We start from the raw sequence: 5,565 nt of genomic DNA, 5'->3' as shown, positions 1-5,565 counted from the left end.
CTTGCAGGTCGCTTGCCGTGGCAGGTCTTTTGTAGGTGCCTCTGAAGTGTTTCTCGAAAGCGGTCTTCAGGTCGAACCAGCAAAAGATGGAGTTCTTCTCGAGGTCACTGAGCCAGATCCGGGCTGGACCTACAAGGTACAACTGGAGCATGCGGCAGGCGATGTTAGGGGTTCCTCCGGCAAAGGTTACTGCATTATAGTAATCCTCGATCCAGGTATCCGGCCTTTCGGTGCCATCATAATGCTTCAGGTTTCTGGGTAGCTTGAGGTTCATCCTTGGCTTTGGTTCCTCTCGAATCATCCTGCCAAAGCACTTCGGACCAATGTAGTCGGTTCTGTATTCGTTAAGGCGATCCCGCGCGTCGCGCGGGCCGTGGCGAGGAGATTGTGAGCGAGAGCGAGATCTCCGGCCGTCGCCTCCGCCTCCACCTCCGCCGCCACCGCTGGGTGGTGGTGAGGGAGACCTGCGAGGTGGTTGGTCCGATTTCTTGCTTCCGCCATCTGATTCTCCTCGGCCTTCCCGGTGCTGGCTCCGGCTCCTGTGGCTGCCTTCGCCATGGCGCTGGCTGCCCTGGTCGTTCCGGCTCCGGCGGGGCTCTGGGTCGCGGCTCCGGCGAGGCTCTGGGTCGCGGCTCCGGCGAGGCTCTGGGTCGCGCTCCTCATTCCGACTCCTCCTGGGCTCGGGCTCACGAACATTGTTCTGGTTTCGGCGTGGTTCCGGCGAGCGCTCCCTGTTTCTGTTTCTTGGCAGCACGTTGTCGCGGATAACAATCCCACCATGCCCTGGGGGCCTGGTGTTTCCGGCTGGACTACGACGGCGAGGGGGTCGCGGGTAACCATTAGGCGGCGGAGAGGGATTGCGATATTTGTCTCGTCCAGAGTACATTGCATCCTTTCCCTTTCTTGGATCTGACGAAGGCGTCTTTGATGGAACGGGGATCGGATTTGGGTGTTCCCTGGTTTTTCTTCTGCGCTCCGAGGATCTGGTATGTGATTCATCATCAGGATGCCGATTGGCGTGGGCGTCCTTCTGCGCGGTAGATACACAGTTATCCGGATTGGATTCCAACCTGCGCGAAGTATCTGCCTTGCTTTGCTGCTGCATTGCTGAAGTGACAAGTTTGCGGAGGTAGTTGATGTCAACCTCCTCGTCTTTCTTCTTCAACAGCTCCGCAGCTTTTAGCATGTTGTCCTTGGGGGTTTCCAGCGGCTGCTGCTCTGCGGGCGTGGCGAAGTTGATTCTGCGAGGCGGAATTGCTTCTCTAACAATTCGATCGGCCTCCGCCTGCGCATAGGTCATCTTTACTTCCCACTCTTGCGCCATGCTCTTGACCTGCTCGAGTGTGGCAGCAATTTCGCGATCCTGTCTGTCGAATTGGTCCGCCAAACCTGCAGCTTCTTCCCTTTCTTCCCTTAATGCGGCTTCGGCATCGGCGAGCTTCTTGGCTGTGGCCAGCATTTCCTTTCTAGTGGCCTCTAGGGCCTCCAGGTCTGCGGCGTCGCCCGGAGTTATAGGTTTGTTAAGAACTGCTCGTGCAAGCATCTCTTCGGCTGACAGGAGTTCCTCCGAGGAAGAGTCCCTGCGGGGTCGCTCCCGTGGCATTGGAGATCCTTGGCGGGATGGCTGAGGGTCAGATTGGTCGGTTGCCTCTTCTGATCCGGGTTGCCCCAACGTTGCTACGGTTGCGAGAACCTGCTTAGGCTGGGCGGATTCAACTTCAGGCTGATCACCGTATCCGTATTCCCTTATCTTGCGAACGAAGTCATCAGACTCCATGGAGGGGGTATCTCCCGAAATTGGGCTCAGATTGCCCAAAATCGACTCTTCAACGGAGTTTCGCTTTCTCCGACAGGCTCAGCCTGATCCGGATCCGCGTCGTTTTCCGGTGCCTCTACCTGCTCAGGACCAGCTCCGTCTTCTTGAGGGGCGGTTCCGGCGGTATGGGCCAAGAAGTGTACGAAGTGGCACCTCTGCTTTTCTAACACCTGGGAGACCCAGGCGGATCTGCATTGGTCTTCCACCGTTGTTTCCTGCTCAGGGGCGGATTGGGTGGGCTTTGAAAATTCCAGATCCGAGGCGGAATCTTCCTTGGGAAGCTCCTGCATCTCAGATCGGATCTTCGCGACAGCGTCCAGCTCTTCGGCGGTCGCGTCTGCGTTACTTACCAGTGGGTTTCCGTCGGAATCGACGGTTTCCCCGATGAAGATGTGTATGCCGCCAATTGGGACGATGGAGAGCTTGACGGGGTTTGTCCTAGCCGGAATCCAACACTCATCCGGAGGGACGATCGGCAGATTTCCGGCGTAGAGGACGCGCCCCACAGCGATGGTGTCGTCGTAGCTTCCCATGGCGGAACCCTCCCGGTTCCGGCCTCCAGACGCCACAGGCCCCACGGTGGGCGCCAACTGTCGTTGCCTAATCGACGGTACCTCGGAGGAGGGATCCTCACGAGGGGGAGAAGAAGTAGGGGCCATAGGGCGGAGTGCTCTCGGGACGGTGGTACGCGTTTTACCCAGCTTCGGAACACCTGCATGATGACAGGGCCTACTGCTGCTTGTCTGGAATTATCTGGGCGCTTTCGCGTTATTACAATGAGTTGTGGTTGTGCCTCTAGGGCTCCCAGGATCCGGCTTATATAGGCGCACGGATCTAGGGTTTACATGGAGAGTCCTAGCCGGAACACAAGTTGCCTAACTACGGTACAATGTCTTGCCGTGTACGTCAAGGATCCGCCTTCCTTCAAGTACGTGCTGGATCCGGATACTTTATGGGCCTCCACGGATCCGGCCTCCTTCTTAGGTCGGTCAGGATCCGGCTCCTCGTTCCTGGGCTGGACTTCATCCTTCATGATCTACAGCAACTGGGCCGCCCGATGGGCCACATGCCTCACCACCAACTATGGGCCACCCGGGCTTGCCGGATCTAGGCCATGCCGTTGATATACCCATAAAGTATACCCACAACACTAGGTGAGCCGACATCGGAATCTCCGATCAAAGTCTTCGATCTGCCAGAAAACTCGGGATCCCCCCATCATAAAGTGAGGCAAAGGGGACATGAGACTTCCTCGGGGACTTATGCAGAGTCTCCGGCCATGGAGCCGGAGTCTCTGGTCTAGGCACACCGGAGTCTCCCGTCTGGGAACTCCAGAAACTACTAAACTAAAACTGCAATATCTTGAGTTTGGAAAATCGGAATGACATGAAACCAATTTTGTTGGAAAGAGGACGACAAGAGTTACCCCCACAAAACTGCCACTATCCCTACTTCACTGCATTGGCGATATGCAAACTAACAAAACTGCCATTGTCTCTACTTCACTGCATTGACGATAAAATCCGACCGAGAACATGCATATAAGGCATAAGAAAACCACATTATTTCTAAAAATGCACAAGTAAACATGATTAACCAAATTAAATATCACGCTATATATATTTACGAGGGAATGAAGAGCATGACATAAGAGCATCTCCAACAACATTAACGTATTGGATAGGTAAAATCTGGTTATATGAAGAGGCGAGAGAAGATTCTGAATGCGGAGATCCCACAGCTAAGTGTATCATTTCCATCCGTGATGATTAAGTCATTTTTGCTTCAATGGTCAAAAGGCTTAATCCCTCCGTCAATATCCAGGCATACCGCGATTCTATCCATTAGTGGTTCACCATGGAAAGCATTGTGCTAATGAGGAGAGTAGTGCAAGGATGCAACCTCCATGACAAAATTGTGTATTCTCAAGGAGGTGGTCGCCTCTCTTTGTACAGGAGGAGGGCGCACTCCTGGCCATTGCCTCTCCAAACCCTAACCCCCCAACGTGCGTAGATGCCAGTTGTAACGTTGTCCTCGGCTGTCCTCAGAGGGCATGCCGCCTACCCTAATCAAATAACAATGTCCTTCATGCTCCATTTGTGGTATAAACTTTGGTCAGAGTTCACCAGCTCGGATCTGTAGGAAACTTGCATATTTTTACATGGCTTTGCTCATTAGAAACTTGGAAGAGGTGAAAATAAAATTTTAACGCCTTCAAAATTCTGATGATGATCTAGCTTCTAGGCCACAATGTATTACCACGGGCTTAGGATTTTCAATCACCTAGTTCATCAAGTGAACAAACTATCCAAAATCTTTCATTGGTGATTCCCAAAAGTGTGAAACTACCCTTTATTTATAGAGATCACTTCAGTGCATATCTTAGGACTCCTTCCACCAAATGTGCCACTATAAAAAAATTAAATTGCTTGATTTAAACTTTAATCATCTACTCCCTCCGGTCGGATTTAATCGACGCAGAGGGAGGCTTCCATATGCATGTATCAGCCAATTAGCTGCGTCGATTAATTGCGACCAGAGGAGTAGATCAGTAATAATGTGAGTATCAATGTGATATCTTACAACGAAGTCCTTATTACCTCAAGATTTTAATTATCATGAGACTTTACTAATTAATTGCGTATATGTAACCCAAAACCATGTGTACTAATTTTTTTATTATACACTCTATTAACAATGTAGAAAGATTTATCTCTAATGGGGAGAGTATTGTGCTAATGGAGAGAGTAGTGCAGAGGAAGCAACCTCCACGACAGAATTGTTTTGTACTCAAGGAGGTGGTCGCCTCTCTTCATATAGGAGGAGGGGCACTCCTGAAACTCTGGTCTGGAAACTCCAGAAACCGCTGAAGCTAAAACTAGAATATCTTGAGTTTGGAAAATTGGAATGACATGAAACCAATTTTGTTGGAAAGAGGATGACAAGAGCTACCCCCACAAGTGGGGTGTGATTTTATATGAATTTTAGAGGTGCAACCTCTCAATACGAGAAACCGAGAAAATCACCAAGTAATGTGGGCATTACCCTTCGGGTACCCGACATTGCCCTACCTCCTCTAGCCCAACAAGGGGCCCATCTGAAGCACCGCAGTCCAAGATGGAACAATACGTCGGTTGCACGGTGGAAAGATGGAAGGTGATGTTTTCTTGAAGAACAAGGCAAGGAGACGTTCGAATAAGGAAGGGATAGATAGAATCTCTTTGTATAATTGTATTATAGCTGAATCCGTGCAGGACTCTCGGGACCTAGCCTCATATATAAAGGCTAGGAGAGGGCCTGCCGGATCCTCTCTCATAATCTCATACAACCACACATACACCAAAACCAAGAAACCTTGCCTCTCGGCGAGAACACCACCACGCAGTCCTTCGGCTGCCCCATTGTAATCGATTTCACCTTAATCAAGATCAAACAGGCATGACGTAAGGGTATTACCTCATCGAGGGTCCCGAACCTAGGTAAATCTCGCTCTCTGCTTGTCTGGTATCCGATGTCTCGTGCTAACCTATAGTATTCCGCTAACCCTAAGACCATCATGGTGGGCATTGCCGAGGAGCCACCTCATCACCAAGCTTGAAACCGCAACAAGAGATCCATGCGCGATCCATTTTCGATGAGCTAGAGCTTGTCATGAAAATAACCATAAGCTCTAAAGCACCACATGGATAAGACTCAAATAGCAACCAAGGAAGATGATGCAAGGATTCAAAGTTTTAAACTCATCCCAA

Source organism: Lolium perenne, chromosome 7 (assembly GCF_019359855.2).
Source record: "Lolium perenne isolate Kyuss_39 chromosome 7, Kyuss_2.0, whole genome shotgun sequence".
NCBI classification, from domain to species: Eukaryota; Viridiplantae; Streptophyta; class Magnoliopsida; order Poales; family Poaceae; genus Lolium; species Lolium perenne.
Note: the sequence above shows the minus strand (reverse complement) of the source record.